This window comes from Pipistrellus kuhlii, unplaced genomic scaffold (assembly GCF_014108245.1).
Source record: "Pipistrellus kuhlii isolate mPipKuh1 unplaced genomic scaffold, mPipKuh1.p scaffold_m20_p_8, whole genome shotgun sequence".
Taxonomy (NCBI): Eukaryota; Metazoa; Chordata; class Mammalia; order Chiroptera; family Vespertilionidae; genus Pipistrellus; species Pipistrellus kuhlii.
In genome coordinates this window covers 38,895,010-38,915,325 of record NW_023425584.1, presented here as the reverse complement: position 1 = coordinate 38,915,325, position 20,316 = coordinate 38,895,010, and positions in this window count along the sequence as shown.

Here is a 20,316-nt window from a genome sequence, read left to right as displayed (position 1 = left end):
GATTATGTCCTAAGGGAAGACCCACCTAAAGACTTCACTTAGTGGTTAGCAATGATTCAGAAACCTGAGGAAATTACATCTAGCACGAGGCAAATAATGATGAGAGACTCTGGAAGACTATATTTGACATCAGGAGTTTTACATGAGAGAAAATAACCCTTATGAAGACCAAGTACTGGATAGCATTTTACATATGGTTTTACAGTGCATACTTGGGAGCTTAGTTTATAATCCATAAACTCTCAGGATTTTGTTTTTAAAAGGTTCAGAAATGTGTAACTCGTCTCCTGTGGGCTTTGAAAGCATTCCCATATAAGCCTTTCAGTAAGCTTTCTGTACAAGTTCTGTCTTGTAAACATTTTGGTGAATTTGCAGGGGCAGGCAGGCCTCTAAGAGACACTTCCCTTAGGCAGTATGTTTCTAGAAAAATGTTAAAGAGTTGAGTCTCACAATGGCTAAATAGAAGACATTGCTCTAAGTGATTTTGATTAATGCAAACCTGGGAATGCATAGCAAGTCATATTTAGGCAACAATGCCCTGGTAAAAATCCAAAAGCTTTATCCAGGAAAATGTGTCAGGTGTAAAGGAGATGAGAGCATTAAAGGGGCCATGGAGTAGCCTGGAGGAGTCTCATCAAAGACGACTCAGGTGAGGGAGGGGAAACAGCAACTCCCTTTCCCCACAAAGTGTTAATTCCCCTGAATTTGGAGGTTGCACAAATGCCACTGAGAGATACAAGCTTGAAACTAGGCTGCACCTACACCAAGCTATTAGAGCCCACACAGAGTCAGTCCCTGCAGTTGTGCCTGGAAGAAGAGATAGATGGATGACACCAGGGGGGTCTGCAGCCATACAGAAAAGTTAACCAATATACTTTCTAACCTGGCTCTGGATTCTTGTCAACTCGGATTTAAAAAGATCCCACTTCAATATGTAGTGTGTGTGTGTGTGTGTGTGTGTGTGTGTGTGTGTGTGTATACAAATAGTACTAGCTTATTTTGGACTATTTTTTCCTCCTCTTCTAATCTTGGCAAGAATATCAGCCTCATCCAACTTTTCTGATCAATAAATAAATGTACTCCTCATAGTTGGACAGAATTTTCAGTGACAGTCAAATACCATCTAATTTTTCACATACACAACACACACACAAAGCTACCTGTGGGATGAAATAAGCAAGGCTCATTTTTTTTTTTTTAAATAATATGTAGGCTGTAGAGCATATGTGTCAAACACAAGGCCCGTGGGCCAAATCCGTCCCGCCAGGCCTTGCAATGTGGCCCGCACCGCGCTGTCATCACTGCACTCCGCTGCGTTTCCATCACAATGACAGTTTATGACTGTTCAGTAAACCATTCGGCCCGCGATTTAGGCTGGATTTTAGATTTTGGCCCCTTCTCTGATTGAGTTCGACACCCCTACGTAGAGCAAGCATGTCAAATTCAAAGGCTAACATGGGCCAAATAAACAACACATGCAGCCCGCAGGCCACGAGTTCGACACACTTGCTGTAGAGTGTTTTGTGTGCATTGTCCCATTATTTACTTTTGCCTCAGAAATTATGGTATAAAGATCTCAAGGATTTACACAAAAAAAGGTACTCTGCATTTTAACGAAAATTTAAGATTATAGTTACACAAACTTCCTCCCTTATTATTTCTCAATTGACTTATTTCTCTCTGCTTATCAATACCAAGGTCAAAACTACACAAACAGGGAGTTTTATGCTGTCTGAAAATCTTGATAAGTTTCCAATAATTTCCATGCAATTCTAAAATTATAATTGATTTTTTTCTAGACTTGTTAAACATTCCTAAAGGATAAAGAATAAATTCTGAGTAATAGCAAGACAAGTATAAAAAAGAACAATGATGGTGGCAGGTCAAATAATAGCCTTATCTGGTATAAGAACTTATCACAAAGTCATTTATTAGGCAGGATAAATGGCCCCCACAGATGTTCATGCCCTAATCTGCAGATCTGGTGAATATGTTTGACTGCATGGCAAAAGGGATTTTGCAGGTGTAATTATAGTTATGAGTCTTGAAATGGAGAGATTATCCTGGCCTTCCCAAGTGGACCCAATCTAATTATCAAGCCTTTAAATCATCTCTTAAATGGAGTGGAGAAATTTTCAGACTGCAGAGAATCAGAGAGATGGAAGTGTAAGAAAGATGAGAGCCATTGCTGCTGGCTTGGAGATACAGGAAAGAATTGAGTGAGCCAAGGAAAGTAGGCAGCTTCTAGGAGCAGGAAAAGTCAAGGACACAGATTACCCCCCAGAACCCCCAGAAAGGAACAGAGTCCTGCCAGCACTGTGACTTTACCCCAGTGAGATCCATGTCACACTTTTGCCCTATAGAACTGTGAGATAATATATTTTAATTATTTAATTCACCAAGTTTCTGGTAATTTGATAGAGAAGCAATAGAAAATGAATATGTTATTATTATCAGTTCAAAGTGATATTGGAAAAGGAATAGAAAGCAGTTCACTGGAACATAAGTAGAAATAGATCCTAGTTAATATAAGAATTGGGTATTTGTCCAAGGTGGCCATTTCATTCATTGTAAAAAGTGAAATGGTGAAGACTATAGAATTAAACTAATATTAGCTCCATCTATCTGGAGAAAAATAAAACTGGATTTTTATCTTAGATAATGAAAGGGGGGGAAAAGAATTTATGGATTTTAGCTTCAATGTAAAAAGTGAACAATAAAAATCTTAAAAGGAAAACTATAATGTTACAAGTACATGTTATAAATACCCAATATCTTGTTGACATGTTTATGGGAAGAAGTGATGTGGGTGAGAAAGAAAGAGAGAGGGAGATGATTGAAAAAGAAAATAAAAACCAAGACTTTAAAAGTATGTATGACATCTTATTATTTAAATGTAAAATTATTTGTTTATATATAAATGTTATATAACATAAAAACAATTATTTGCATTTGTGGGTCTCTTTCCAGTCATTTTATCTATTTAAATATTTTGAATCATTTAAGTGATGCAAGAAGAAAATGTTAGCATCCATATAAATTACTCTGATTTAGTAATATATTCAGATACCACAGAAAACAAAGTATAAAAAAAGATGCTTTTAGTTACTATCTTCTTAATGTTCTCCAAATGTCCACAGGTTGTTCAGTATTATTAGATGCTCATTCAAAACTGACTTTGCCTGGAGTACCTCTGGTCCTATTTTATCGTTCCTCTGCTCTGTGCTGACAGCTCTGGAGCTGAAATTATCTTCTCCATGCAGTCAAATGTTCACAATCCAGTTATCTTTTTCTCCATTATTTATCTGTCTTCAACCAAATGAGACAATTTTTCCATTGGGACTTACTCTTCACTTTTAAAAAATGAAACTAACTTTCTTTATTATAGAACTGAATTCACATTAAAAAAAAGGCTGAACTCCATTTAATAGATGGTTTTATAACTGAAGAATTGAAAGGATTTCTTTATAAATAGCTTCACCTCAAGACAGAGCATGGGGGCCCTGAGGAGAGCATTATAGTGACTCTCAAAGGTACTTTTCTCAATGATGCTATCACAGGTAGGAAGCAGGGTCTGATAAAAAATTCAGAATGGTATTGTAACAGGAGAAACTGGGCACCCCATGCCCGCCCCCAGGTGGCAGTGGCCTTTCGCTCTGATCTGAAGCCTAAAGAAAGGCATTTTGAGGAGAAAACAATAGACAATGAAGGGTGTATGAGGAGCATGGTAGAGATGAAAGGAGGGACCAAGAGAAGAAGAACAGCATCACTTGAAAGGAGTCATATAGCTCTGCATAGAACAGCTCAGTCTGTAATCTCTATCCTAGTCTAATACTGTTTAATACATCCAGATTGCACAATACTGTCAGGTGAAAGGGGTGGTAGAAATGGACAGGTCCCTGGATCAGGGCAGTGGGGGTTCACTCCATTCAGGCCATCTTTCCATTTTGTGCCCCATCAGGACAGTAGACAATGATGACATTGTTTTATCAGTCATCATGGACACAGAGATATTAAACTAGTAATATTATAGATAATACCACTCTATCCCCAGCTGCACCTGAGATCACCCAGGGGGAACTCATTTGGTTATTAATCAAATCTTCTCTGACATAATTCCAGTGGCTGAAGTGGGGGCAGAAAAAAAAAAAAAGACATTGAAGTGTGGCTATGGCTGATATTCTCTAGGAATCAGTGACTCTCTGTAGATGATTGACATTTCTAGAAAAATGCAAAACCCACTCAACTCTGGAGGTCTGTTTGAAATTCAGAAGACAATTAAGTGAGCCTAATAGTGCTGCCAAATTTAGAAACATGCTTACACAGTCTGCAGAAAATATCAGGGGCTATTTAGAGTCTACCTTAAATACCCACAGATTATATTTTCAATTTAATACCTGGGGCATTCAACTCTGTTCACTGCACTCGCTTCAGTGAGTTTCACTTTGGGAGCATAACACTGCATTGAAAATGTGTCCTCTAAACTATGATATTTATATGTCATTCAATATGAAATTTATGAGGTCCAGTTCTGATTTCTAAATGGATGCAAATTAGAACACAGAGAATTTACATTCCTTCATTTCCAACCCACATACATGAAGGTTGACTTTAAATGCCATTGTGCTTGTCTGTTTCATAGAAGCTATACAATATATGTATTTGTATGCCCTTAGAGTCTAACACACTCTGGATTTCAGTTTTTTATTTAATTTAGAGCAAAAATTTGCTCTAAAAATACTGTGCTACTGAAGGGAGAGGTGGACTATTTTTTTCTTTTAATTCCTGAAACATTTATAAGTTCTCAGGGCAGAATCTGTAATCATATCATCTAATACTTTCCTGTCTTCTTTTGAAGATTAGCAGTTAAAAATCTTTTGCTCCTCAGATCAGTTTCTAGGTAGAGAAGATATTTTATTTACTCCAGTGTACTTTTTTTAGGAAGGACAAATTTTTACAAAAGGTACTCTATTTGTTGTGAACAGAAAAGTGTTTGTGTTCAGAAAAAAAAATGCTTATATTCCATTTCTTTTAATAAGCATTTTATGTTAATACCATAAATCTATTTGCATTTCCACAGGTGATGTTTGGGTGCTGAATTGCAAATCTAAGACTTAAAGTCATAAAAAATTAGAAAAAAACTTCTTTCAAGAGTGTTTAATGCTAGTGGTGGGGCAAATCCATCCACTTTAAATATTATCATTGGCTCTGAAATGGTAATTTCACCCTTTTAAAAATTATTTCTCCCTGACTTAATAATAAAACATATATTTTTAAATTGTTCATTAAGATAAAAAAAAAATTTCTCCCATCAAAATAGATTGTTTTGCTCACAAAGCTTTCCTTTTTCTTTTCACCATCTTGTGATAAAATCCATAACTATTTTTACCTTTTCTCTCTTCTGCTCTTTTTCTCAAGTCTCACCTCTGAAAAAGGGGTAGAGTGTTTTTATCACTCCCCTCCCTGACCTGTAAGCCACTCCCAATGCATAAGCTTAGGAATATTCTATTATTGGAAGGTACCTTATTGTATATCCCTTTGTTTTTAGTTTAATTTAGGGCAGAAACAGGGTCAGGAACGTAAAGCACAGTTTATTATTGTATAATTAATTTACTAATTATGTATTATTTTCCATGTGAACACCTGTAACCTCCATTATGGATTCTTAGTGAACCCTATTTATTTAGTATTAATTATTAAAAAAGTGTGAAAAAAATATTAATTACTCACTCTATGTTATCTCTTCTATTTTGATGCCTTTGTTCTCATTCACATTTTTTTTAAGTTAGTCCAAAGCTTCTTCCTTGAATAGACTATTCAGAGGAGTTAGATGCTTGTATTTCCTGAGCTATTAAATATCTTTAATTGTTTTTTCCTGGAAAGTTAATATGTAAGGATTCTTTGAGAGAGCAGTCCATTGATACTTTTTTTTTTTAATACTGTATTTTTCAGAGCAAACGAGAAGTCCAGTGTCAATCTGAGTAATTTTTCTATTTGCCTGAAGTTCAAAATGGAATTCTTTCTCATTAGAAAGCAAGAAAATGAGAAGATTATATAAAAGTGTATACTGTTTCTCTTCAATCCTTTCTGGAAGTAGGTGAACTTCTTCAACTATTAATTCTCAGAGCTAGCTCTACCTCACAGAATTTTTCTTCTATTGTTTCTTTGTTATTACTTCTGACATTTATTCTTTTTTCTGAAACTATGTTAATTGTTATTTACTTGTTAGGTTACCAGGCTCTTTCTTCTGTCATTTTTTTGTGTGGGTGTGTGTGGTTTCTATGTTTATATAATTTGTCTTTATTTTTTAACTATTTGTTGTAGATCATTTATTTAATAGACCATTGGTTCAGATCTCAGGTGAGTATAAAATCTTCAAATAATTTATTAAATTGTTTTGATGACAAATCACATTTTTCATTCTATTTTATTTTATTTTCACTGTGGAATTTTATTTCCCTTTTGTGCTTCTGTTACTATATTTTATTCAAGTGGCAGTCCATCTCATGCAACAGCTATGATATGCTGGATGAATATCATTCTCCCCAGACTGATCACTCTGCATACTGGCTGGGTTAGATCTGTCATAGCTCATCAGGCTGAGCTCCTGGGGCTCAGATCTGATGTTATTCCCTAAGCAACAGGAATCACATAGAGGCTGGGAGACAAAATAACCACTTCTCTTATGGGCAATAGTCAGTAAAAAGGAGGTTATAAAGCTTTTCTGAACCCCTCCAAAGAATTCATTCTGGACTCGCTAAATCATCTACTGTATGTATGCCTTGAGTCTGAAAAGGGTTGGCCCAGCTATCCATTGGCTTTGTGCCCAGAGAAACCAGATGTATTCAGACAAGGTTAATGTTGCTACGGTTTTTATAATTCTCCAAAACAATAATGTCCCATGATGCTCTATATTCCACAGTATTCTCAAAGCTTCCAGTTCTTTCCATATAACTCCAACAAAATCAAGACCTCACTTGCCTATACTCACTTGCCTACACTCATTTGCCTGAGGACACAAACTACCATGAGGCTCAGGGGAAGCAAATTGATTGGGGCTGGGAGTAGAGAAAGAAAGGGTATATGTTCAGATTGCTTGTGCTCTATTTGTTTCCAGAACTCTACAAAAATGTTAAGATAAAAAATTTTAAAAACCGAATTATGCAACTTACATTAGTATTAAGTAATATACAGGTGGATGATAATTTTGTAAATGCACATACTTATATTTATAAAAATGCATTCATAGTGATTCTTTAAAAATGGTAGGTTATTCATAAACAATATATCTTCTTGTCTTATTGTGTTTTCAAATTTTCTAGTATGTGTATTACGTGTTTGCTTGCATGTATATGTGTATACATAGATTTAATCACAAAGAGTTTTGTAACACTTTAGGTATTGAGGGTAGGTTAAGATATATGTATGATTTCAGTTTTTCTACTGTATTTTTTGAGCTTGAAACTCTGAGTAGGTTGCATTATTTGACTTGCTTTTAGATATTTCATATATCTAGAAGTGTTTTGAAATTGGAAATCTCCTGCTTTTTCAAATTAAGAGGGTAGTAGTTATTGAAGTTTTATCTACTGATAAAGGCTACATCCTCTATCTATGTAGAAGCCTGCCCTAGTCTAATCTCTTATCAACTGCAGCTTTGCCTTCTTCTTTTTTTTTTAATCATACATATGTGAAATCATACTTTTCAGCTGTCTACTACAGAATCCTGTTGAGAAAAAAAATGTATTATCTCAGCTGGACACAACTCCACTAAAATATTGAAAATGAATAAATAGCAGAAACACTAAGTATGAAATTTAAAGTGTAACCAAATACTCTCTAGGCAAAAGAGACTTAGAATTTAATGTCACCTTTTGGCAGATGGACTATGTAGGCTTTATTCAAGAAAATGCATGCTGCCCCTGTAGCTTAGTTGGTTGGAGTATTATACCATGTACTAAAGGGTCATGGATTTGATTCCTGATCAGGACACATACACAGATTGTGGGTTTGATCCCCAGTTAGGATCCATATGGGAGGCAATTGATTAATGTTTCTCTCTCACATTGATGTTTCTCTCTATCTCCCTCCCTCTGTAAAATCAATGAAAAAATGCATGCTACCTATAGAATGGATCCTTCTATATTTCTGAAAATAAAACAATTCTACTTTTAAAAAATAAAGTTTATTTTTTTAATCACATCTTATCTTTTGATATTATAAGGAAGAATAGCAAATTAATTCAATCTCACATTGTTATTTCTAAAGGTGAAAAAAGTAAAAAACAAATGTTTTATCTATTTAGCAGTGGACTAAGCATCATCAACTCTGCAAGGTATTTCCTTCAGTGTGGATATATGCTAGCCTTCCTACATTTTCTAGGCAGATATTTGCTTTAGTGGATTTGAAAACCTGTATCATTTTCCCTTCTATTTTATCACTTGCAACATTATATTTTAAATTATGTGGGTTTTTTTTATGTTTGCTCTCTCATTAAGCTATGGGTCCTTTAAGGAAATATGTCATATTTTATTATTTCGTGTCATTAGTATAGCATACTGCTTAGATGAATGAAGAAATATGATGAATAAATAGGATAGTAATTTGTAACAGGTTGCAAGAAACTAAAAAAAAATAGATTGCCAAGCACAATAACAACAACAAAAATTAATAAAACCCAATTGACTGTAGAGAACCAAAAGAAACAATTGGTCAAATATTTAAAGCCATTCTAACAAAATTAAGTGAAGTTCTATTTGTTCTGTCTTTAATAACTTTTCTCTGTTTTCTGTTATTATTTACATGTTCTAAATTAATCTGCTATTACCACAGCAAATGTAGGTATAGAAGAAACAAAATTATAAAAATGGGAGTATTGTCTCCTGTTATCAGTCAAAACTGTGCTGCAACCAACAAACTGTTTTGCGGAGATTTCAATAAATTAGTGTTATTCATTCATGCAGGCAACCCTGGACTGGTTTACAATTTATTTAACGTCATCAAGAAAGCAGGATTAGTTTGTCCTTCTGTTTCACCACCAGTTTTTTCTATTATTCTCAAGGTTGCTGGGTCATTCAAAGGTAACTGCTGAAACTTCAGCCTTCATAGTAGATACAGACAAGGAAAAGGGATTAGCAAAGGAATTTTACTTAAAATGTGTTGGTCACATGTGTGTTCAAGTAGGATGTAAAGGTAGCTTTTCAGTACAGCACCTTGCCGGTATTCTGATAACCAGAAAAGGACAGGAGATGGGGAGCAGACAGACAACCAGAATCTCACACCACATCTCAGTCCTAAAGAAAAGCTCATTATCATGAAGAGACCCTTAATTCAGAACAGGACATGGGAACTAAAAAATAATGCTTGCTTTTGGAATCATCTAATTTGGGATAATCATCCAACATTTGATCGGAGGGAAATTTATCTTTCCCTAAAGACTATTCTAGTTACTTTATGAATCTAAGTCACCTTTGCTGAAGTCAAAGACAATGCAAAGTCCCTGCCTGTATAAAAGGTGGGCCATTCTCTGGTTCCCCTTATGTATTCAGCCATAATTTGTACTAGGAGTATAATTTTTACACATTAAAGATTGTGTCAAGTCTGAAAATTTTGCACTCATGCAAAGGGCTGGCTCCAAGAGTGTATAACCTGGCAGCCCACAGACACCACACTCTGAAGAGCCCTGCTCTCATGTTCCACGGTTGCCATCTTCAAATATTTGAGCCCCGTGTTTTCGTGTTGCATTAGCAATCACAAATTATGTAGCCAGTCCTAGTCCCATATAACATAGCAGAGGAGTCTAGAAAATAGCCAGAAACAGCACTAGTTTGTGCTTAATATCCAAGGAATGAAGAATAATTGCCCACTGCTGGCTATAGATTAAATATATATTTGTTGCCATAGGTAACATTTACAAAATGTTGTAAATAGCACACAACTTAGAAATCACATAAATTGTGACCCTAAAGCTAATTAAATTCGGTATCTAATGGAGTGAAATTTATCGACAGCTCACGAAAATGAATTAAGAGAAGCAGTAACTGCAGTGTGTTAAAAGTAATAAAGTGTTGGGTTTGTTTTTTTTTCCTCCTAAGCTTTTAGAAGATTATTATAAAATTGCTCTAGGCTATTCAGTTAATATGCTACACCCAATTACTATTCTTAAATCAGTGAGGACATGTCTATTTATTGAAAAGTAACTTACTTGTTATTGTTTCTAATTTTTATTCACACTTAGGAAATTGGACACTTATTAAATATTGAAATTGAGCAAGGCACATCATAGATGTCAGGTTAATGACATGCAAAGACCAATTTGCATTATATTATCTCTGTTTTCAGGCACTTTTCATTTCTAATGTAATTTTAGCACAGGGAGCATGAATCTATGCAACCTTCTTCCATGATTTAATTTCTAAAGCTGAAAATTTTCACAAAGGTAAGAGTTTTATGGGCAAATATAGACTCATTTCTTTTATTGGGATAAAAATCCTTTTGAAAACTTTCTCAAGGACAGTGGAAATTATATTCAATTCCCAACAGTTCAAGAAAGTTTAAAAAATATAGTTATAGTTGTTATCAATAACCAATTCATATAATCAAGCTCTGCATCATACAAAAGGCATGATCCATGCCCTCTTTTATATAACAATCTAAAAAAAAAAATCAAAGCAACAAACAAAGGAAGTAAAATGCATGGATAATAACACAGGCAGCTAAAACACCAGTGCAACCATCACTATTTTGAGAAAGCTTAAGACACTAAAATCTGAATGTCAAAATAGAGAAATCAAGGTAAATAGTTAAATCTTATATATTTGCCATTATTTATGTCTATAAAAGGGTTGTTTTCAAGAGTTTGCTTTACTTTTATTTCAGTTTTTGTTAACTTTAGCTCAGTTCAATGCACAAGGTCAACTCTGTTCCTTTTTGCAGCAATATTTCACTGAAGTATTGGGAGGATCACAGGACCAGCATCCCCCAGTAAACGGAAATATAAAATGTGCTTTACCAAAGCCGTGAGCCCATTGGCACGGTTCTTTTTAAAATATATATATATATTTATTGATTGATTTCAGAGAGGAAGGGAGGAGAGAGAGAGAGATAGAAACATCAATGATGAGAGAGAATCATTGACTGGCTGCCTCCTGCACACCTCCCATTGGGGATTGAGCCCACAGCCCAGGCATGTGCCCTTGGCTGGAATCAAACCTGGTACCCTTCATTTCGCAGGCTGATGCTCTATCCACTGAGCCAAGCAGGCTAGGGCTCATTGCCACAATTCTAATGCAACAAGGCGGTCTAGCTCAGAACTCTCTTTAAAAAGGCACAGAGAAAAGTTCAGCCTTTGCTCCAAGGATTTGGCTAATTGACATAATCCTCAAAGTTGTTTTATTAGTGAAGATGAATGCTTTAAAAGTTGATGATCTGGCAAAAATATGTTATTCTCATCTTGTACTAAATGGACACAGGCTAATGTAAAACCGAATGAATTCTTTAAAAATGGAACAGCAGGAATCATAAAAGCAGAAAACTAAAATGATTGAAAGCAACCCATCAGTCCTAAGAAAATTCTGTCCACATTCCTAAGGAGCGTGTTCATTGAAGGAACTATTTGGGTCAAAATGCACTGTTTCCTCTATAAATACCATTTTACATAAGACACCATTTCAAGTGGGAAAAGCATAACTTTTCAGAGCACTACATTAAGCACTGACAAATGTCCCTTTTAAAATCCTCAGGCAAAGGCAGCCTATCTATGAATCCCCTGTCCACGAGCCTCAGGATCTTGAAGGTTTTGTAATCAACAGAGTTGAAGATAGTCCACCTCTGTTATCTGCTACACTAAGACAGAAAGATAAATTAAGAGATGTAAATTTTAGATCTGTATATTTTAGAAAATTCTTACCGAAAATATCAAGTACATATATTAATGTATAAATATAAAGTAAACAAGTAATTCAACTAATCTACAATTGACATTTTCTTTACTTTGCTCTCAGAGCAAATGCTAGAAAGGCCATGGGCTCAAATGCAAGTGGGATTTTTAAGCCGAGATGAAAACGATTGTCTGTATGCTGAGATCAGTAGGAAGGTGATGATGTCTGCCCATAAGGAGACCCTCAGTGCACACGAGCTAATTCTCGTCCATTTAAACTCACTGCTTGAAACAGGCCCCCCTGTAATGACAGCCAAACATAGCTTCCATGTTACTCTAAATGGAAGATTACTAGCTGCCCAGTAAATGTAATCTTAGGAAGATTATGATGCCCCTCTTGATCATATTAACAGGTGTAAAGACATGGTATGTAATCTCAAAAACTACACACACACACACACACACACACACACACACACACACACACAAATACTGGTGGCCCAGTACACAAAATTTGTGCATGCAGTGTGTGTGTGTGTGGGGGGGGGGAGACATGACCCTGGGCCCAGCCTGCACACTCTCCAATCTGGGACTCCTTGAGGGATGTCTGACTGCCCAGGACCACTGGCTCCCAACTGCTCATATGCCTGTCTTCCTGATTCCCCCTAACTCTCCTGACTGCCAGCCTGATCACCCCCTAACTATTCCCCTGACAGCCTGATTGATGTCTAACTACTCCCCTGGCAGCCTGGTCACCCCTAACTGCCCTCCCCTGCAGGCATGGTCCCTCCCAACTTTCTTCCCCTGCTGGCCATCTTTGACCACATGGGGGCAGCCATCTTGTGTGTTCGAGAGATGGTCAATTTGCATATTACTCTTTTATTAGATAGGATAGAGGCCTGGTGCCTGGGTGGGGGCCAGCTGGTTTGCCCTGAAGGGTGTCCCAGATCAGGGTGGGGGTTCCCTTGGGCATGAGACACCCTGAGTGAGGGGCTTATGGTCATTTGTAGGCCAACCGCACACCCCAGCAACCCAAGCAGAGGCCCTGGTGTCTTGTATTTATTTATCTTTTATAAATGAAACTTGGTAGCCTTGAGCAGAGGCCAGGGCAGGCCAGGCTGTATTTGTTGGGTTAATTTGAATACTCACTGCTGTATTTGTTGGGTTAATTTGAATACTCACTTCTGATTGGCTGGTGGGCGTAGCTTGTTGGCCAAGCAGAGGTATGGTCAATTTGCATGTCTCTCTTTTATTAAACAGGATAATTTATTAGTATAATCCATGCTACTTAAAAGTCCAAAAATATTATTCTGCTAAGTCTGTTTTGACCAAATATGTTTAAGAATATCACCTCATCTCTACTTGTTTCATCATACTTTCCATTTCATAAATATCCCTAACAAATGTAGTTATTTTTTCTAGAAATAAGCTTTCCACTAAAATTCTGCATGGAATTGATAAGTAGAATATATTTAGGTCCATCTCCTCTTTCTCAGTAGCCCTAACCTGAATCCATTCTGTATCTGTTTTCATACTATTACAGAAACTTAACTTGCATGTGATAATTCAGTCAGGTTAATTTTAAAAATATATATATTTTATTGATTTTTTACAGAGAGGAAGAGAGGGATGTGACTTTAATAGGACACTGTTACCAGATTTTTGAATGTCCCATATTATGACACTAATTCCCTCACAAACAACCCAAACCTGTGGGAATAATCATAGAAGTATCCTGGTACTTTGTCCTTCACCTACTATCCCATTTTCTGAGCACTAAAAGCAAGTACATCCCGCTTCTTGCCACCCACTCTTTAAAAAAACAAAGGCAAATGCTTCCTATAATTTAATGTTCCTATTAAAAGAAATTTTCTTTTGGTCAAATGCTTTAATTTTTACAAGCAGTGTCATTATCACAAAAATACCAGTGCTGGCCCTATAATATACATTCAAGGTGTATAATTTTAGTTGACCTAGTAATCAAGTAAATAGCTCTCTTTAGATTTTTACAGTCAGATGGACTCACGCTGCTACTGTAATCTGATTATAAGCTAAGACAAAATTTTAATTTATTTTAAATGCCAACAAATTCACAATGCAAATCATATCACTACGATAGGATCAGATGCCTTTTAAACACAGAGCTGAGATGGTCAGAATAATTTTCTTTGAGTATTATCTTTTAGGTATTAAGTTAAGAACTAGATATTAAGTCACAGAGACAAGCTGGTCTTCTCAAGAAGCTCAATGACTATGATAGTAAAATGAATGACATGAGAAGTATTAGACCTCCGTAAACCAGAGCAAAGAGTGGGGCAGGCTGAGTGTGTGAGATAAACAGCCCAGGGAAGTAAGATAGAAAGGGGGGCAGTGACTGGGAACTGCTGGAAAGATGCCAGACAGGCAGGGGGAGTGGAGGGATAATGTGTGATAAAGAGCTTAAAAAGGCAAAACGCCCATATCAGGTTTCAGAGGGCATATGTCACTGGGTATGAGGCCATGGTGGGATGATAGCATCAGGTTGAAAGGGATGCCGAGTAGAAATAAATAATCCGACTTGGAGAAAAGTCAAAAAAAGATTTTGTTAGTTAACATTTTATTTGAAAACAACTGTGTTAACAAGACAATGATAAATACTCTAGGACACACATAAAGGGCATTATTGAAATGGTAGATATCCATCAGGAGAATTGGAAATGAGCTTTCTTTAATTAGGAACAAGTGTGGAATAACAAATGTGAAAGCTACATTTGGAGACACTAACGATGAGACAATATGTTTTCCTATGTTACTGTTTGCTGGGACCCGATGATGCATCGCTGCAGAAGAACTTAAAGAGTGAATAATAGTTGGCCATCTGGTTGCAAACTTTGACAGCTTCAGAGTATGGCAGCTGATAGTGAGCAAGGAGTAAAGAAAATATACTTTTACCAACTGCATCAAAGTTATGTGGGAGTAAATGGGCTTGCCTGCTAATAAAGATAATTACCTCTTTTTGATAAGAGATGAAGGCTCAAAGCTACAGCTGGATAATAAAAAATTCTTCTAGAGCAGAACAGCATCAAATTATATTCAATTCGAGTTCCATGCATTATTAACTCCCTCAAAATTAAAGCATTTCTTTTAGTCTCTGGTGAGGCAGAAGCGTGTAATGGAAAGACCTCGGCTTTGAAGTTAGATAACCATGGATTCAAAATCCGGCTCCCTAATCAACAAGTGTTCTTTAAACCAATCCTCATTTTGAAAATGAAGACATAGCCACCTATCTCCCAGGTTTCGATTGGTTGAAAAAAGATGAGTATGTTAGATGACCATCACAGGGACTTGCATTCATTATTCCCTTAACAAGTAGCTGTTGAGTGCTACCATGTGTGAAGCACTGTGCTAGTGTCTGATCATACAATGGTGACTGAACACAGATTTGGTTTACAGACTTATGAGAAAGATAGCCACTAAATGTCAATTACAAAACTAAATGTAAAAATTATAATCATGTTAAGTGCCACAAAGGAAAGAGACATTCAATTGAGACAGTAGATAAATAGATGGCATAATCAGAGAGGTCAACAATCGCATCTTGACAATTGAGCTGATATTATAAGGATTCCCTGGAATTTACTGGGTGACAAACAGTAAAAACAAAGGTGAGTATTGCCTGGGATGAGACTGAAGAGATATTGAGATAGAATGATGTGGGATGGAAAGGTCTTAAAGTAGGTGCACAAGAAGATAATAAATAAAAGTTACCCCTCTCCCCCATTGTATGCATTGCTGCTGTGAGCGTCTGTCTATTCAATGTAAAAGCACCTAAAGGCAACAACTTTGTGTTTCTCTTTTGAAAATATATTTTTATTGATTTCAGGGAGAAAGGGAGAAGGAGAGAAAAATAGAAACATCAGTGTGAGAGAAACATTGATAGGCTGCCTCTTACATGCCCCACACTGGGGATGGAGCCCATAACCCAAGCATGTGCTCTGATCAGGAATTGAAATGTGACCTCCTAGTTGATAGGTCAACACTCAACCACTGAGCCACACTGGTCAGGCGACTCTTGTGCTTCTTAATACATTCCTAGCTATCTAGTAAGTATAGTGAAGGATTGTGAAGTTCTTCTTGATCATATCAACATGTATAGTAACTATGAGAGGACAGTAGAAATAACAATGGTCATGTGGTCACTAGGCAATAGGCACTATCTGGGGTATGGGCCTTAAATAGCACAGCACAGTCCCCTGGACTAGCCCCTCTTATGAGAAGACAACTCTGCTTCATGCTCACACTCCCCTAAGAGCCACCCAACCCAGGCATTTGGCTTCCCACCTGAAGGTAAGAGCAAAGATTATCATTAATTATGAAAACATTCTGTATGCCATGAGATTCTAGGTTATATTGAACTAACAAAACCCCAGAAAATATTTTAAGACAACACAAATTTGTTCCCTGCTCATTTTTCATGAATTTCTTTGGTCAGCAAGGAACTGTACCCTTATTTGAGGGGTAGGCTGAGGAAGTGACCACCTGGTACCTAAACACAAGTCACAACCCTATGCACCTCATTAGCTATAGCAAGTCACATGGCCACATCTGATTTCAAAGGAGCAGGTAAGTGCAACTCTTCAATATTTCTAGAATAAAGAGAACCAAAATATTGATAAATAATCATACTGACCACATACCTCGAATGGCCAGTTTATTATGACCACCTAATATTGGTAGGTAAATTAGCTATCATTTCACAGTTACCAAGATAAAATGTCTCCAATTTGCATAGAACACTAGAATTGGACAGTTGAGCATTGGAAAAAGTCATGTGGTCCAATGAATCACATTTCCAGTTGCATCATGCAGATGGCAGAGTGAGAATTTGGCGGAAACAGCATGAAAGCATGAATCCCACATGCAGGAATATAACCCTTCAAGCTGATGGGGGCAATGTTATGGTTTAGGGTAGGGGTGTCGAACTCAATCAGAGAAGGGGCCAAAATCTAAAATCCAGCCTAAATCGAGGGCCGAATGGTTTACTGAACAGTCATAAACTGTCATTGTGATGGAAACGCAGCGGAGTGCAGTGATGACAGCGCGGTGCGGGCCACATTGCAAGGCCTGGCGGGACGGATTTGGCCTGCGGGCCTTGTGTTTGACACATGTGGTTTAGGGCATGTTTTCCTGGCATAATTTGGGTTCTTTAATTCATGTGGAACAACATCTGAATAGCACAACATACCTAAATATTATTGCTAATCAAGTTCATACTATCATGTTGATGGCGTATCCCAATGGAGATGGCTTCTTCCAACAAGACAATGTGCCATGCCACGGTGCTCGTATTGTGCAGGAGTGGTTTCAAGAACATGAGGGAGACTTTACCTTGCTTAGGTGGCCCCCACAATCACCAGACCTCAATCCAATTGAGTGTTTGGGGAATGAAGTTAAAGGAGCCATCCGGCAGCTGGTTCCACAACCATCAAATCTCACAGAACTGGACAGTGCTATTCATCAGGCTTGGTGTCAGATTCCTCGCATCACCTTTCAACATCTCATGGAGTCAATGCCAAGAAGAATTGCTGTAGTATTTAAGGCAAAAGGTGGCCCAATGAAGTACTGGTGGGGTGGTCATAATAATCTGGCCACTCAGTGTAAATTTACTCCCAGGAGGGATTCAAATGAATAAAAATGAATTTCTCGCATCCACTCTCAGGATTTCCTCTTCTCCTGTCTTGTGCTCTCTTGGCCATCACACTAATTCTAAGGCATTTATTCTAACTACCAGTTACTAGTGTTCCTTTCCAGTGATTCTCCTATAACATATCTTATTCACCTTCTCTTGCCTTAGATCCTTCTCTAAGAAAATGTTAGCTGGAATTGATAGCAACCAAATAATCTTACAAATCAAACTAATGCACTGATATAGAAAAATACTTAGAAGGTATTTTGACAAATAATTCATCATTCAATATCATAAGCAACTTTGAGGTTAATGGTGTCCTCATTTTATAGGAGAAGAGAAATTCAGGTTAAGTATAGTGACTAGCCAGGGTCAAGAGCTAATACATGATAAAATCTGGATTTGATTTTATGTTTGATCACAGAAAATATATTCTTTCCATAGCACTACATGGTCCAAAATATGACACCTGCTTTTCATTATTAAACTCTGTGTATCTAAAAACTATTATTCTTCGGATCACACAATAGAAAGCAAACAAGCTTAGGGACTGAGAAGGTGCCAGCCAGTATGCACACTCCAGAGACTCTGCTTCAAATTCATTAACTGAATGCAGGCACTCAGAGTCCAATGCATTAACCTCAGCAGACACTGCAGATAATAACTGACCCCACCCAAATCACAGGATAAGGAAAGTATTGACATAAAATAATAGAGTCATGTCTTCTTAGTAGCAAAAGGATTAAAATACATTCTGAGATAAAAGAAGCAAAAATACCCTTTCAAAATGTAAATTACTTCTTCCATAGCAACAATGATAATGTACTAATTCTAAGAGTCAAATAAATTATTCAAGGACACTGCCATTTAGTTTGTTTCTTGACTCCATAGGGAAAAAGTAATTATGTCTAGCCCAGCCAAGTCTAAGATAACAGATGGCTATAAGGGAACAAAAGCGAAGGTAATGTCTTCAAAAATCTACCAAGATGCTTCATATTTTAATGAAATACGCCCCGAGAGTCAATCAGTCCAAGGTACTCATTTTACATTCAAAGAAGTTGAGGCCCAGAGAGGTTAAGTACTTTTCTGGAGGTCACATAGTTTGTGGCAGTGCTTGAATAAGGCAGAAAGCAGATTCTGACCATGAAAAGTCTTGGAAGAAAACTGCCAATTATTAAGCATGTTCTTTGATTCTTCATTCACATCCCTGTACCTCAGGCTCAGATGAACACAATGAAAAAGATACCATTTTCGTCTTCCATTATAAATACATTAGGAAGCCAAAGGAAACAGACCTAGCCTGGATCCACACAGTAATGGGCAGAGCAGGGCACCAGACTTTTTTTTACCTCCAAAGCTGGGTGCTTTCTCCCACACCAAAAAGCCCTGTGAACATGTGCCCTCCCTGGCACTGTGTGTGTTCAAGTCTAGATACCTTTTGCCAATGGTGCTGTTTTAAGGAATTACTGCTTGATTTAGATTTTTGACGAAAGCCTCATCTAATGCTATCTCTGAGATATTTGATCAATGTATCTGTACCTTCTTGAAGTACTGTCTTATTTGAGGGGCTGGTTAGATAACTAAAATAACTCAGGGTTCATTAAGATGGTTGAAATAGTCTTCGTGGGTTATTGTCTCAGACCTTTAGAATGTCATCTGAATGCAGGGACTTTCCATAGAGAAGTTTCCTGAAGACTAATGGGGGGTAGAAAAGTGTGGGAGGAGACTGTGGTGAGTCAGTATAACCAAAACCTGTTATAATCAGTTAAGATCTGCAATGGCTTCTCTTAGTGAGAAAGGATTTTCTTTAGTGCCTTTGAAAAATACATAATCAAGTCTCTTAAAGAGTCCGGGGCCACTTCTACATGACCTTGATCACCGTGACACACCATGTCAACACAACTGGGTCCAGGAATAATACAGAGTAGGAAACACATTCTGCTGAAGGATCCAACCACTCCTCCCTAAGCAAATATTAGCTTTGTCTTTTCTGATGTAAGGGAAATATGGGGCCTGGTCTATATTAAGGCAGAGGTAAAGGGGCAAAAGTACCCAGGCAGTTATGGTGCCAGGTGGCTAATATAGTTGCCTGCCTGGCACATTAGAATTAACCACATTTCTGATACAGTGACCACACCTCCTTGCATTTTCTGGAGACATTTTCTTAACATGCCTAAGATACTACAAGCTACCACTCATAGCCACAACCCAAATACCACCTTCCAACTTCAGGCATGAAGGAAGGGTTTAGCTGGGCGTGCCTCTGAATTCACAGCATTACAGATCTCCTCCAGGTACATGCTAAAAATAAATAAATAATGGTTCCAAGGTTTAAGCACCTATCCAGACAAATGTTCTTAAAAACAACCTGTAGGCTAATGTCACCTGCAGATATATGTTTCCATTGTCAAGAAGAGGCAAAACCCAATGTATGATCAGCACAAATGTTCCACTATCTCCTTTCTCATTCTCCATCTCTTGTTACTGATGCACAAGGAGACCTAATTGAGATCTCTCCATCACATCTTGAGTTGGAAAGATAGATGTCTGGCACTTGGTCACTGCTGGCCATGAACTAGGAAGAGAAAGATTAGGAAAGGATGGTGAGTCAGTATAACCAAAACCTGTTATAATCAGTTAAGAACCACGTGGACCACTCTCAAGAGTTTCAAATCAAGACACCATTGAACTCAACTAAGCTCCACAATCTATGTTAAATTTGTGAAAGAACAGTATATATTTTAAAAGTTTCGATAATCAGTTTATATGTTACAGA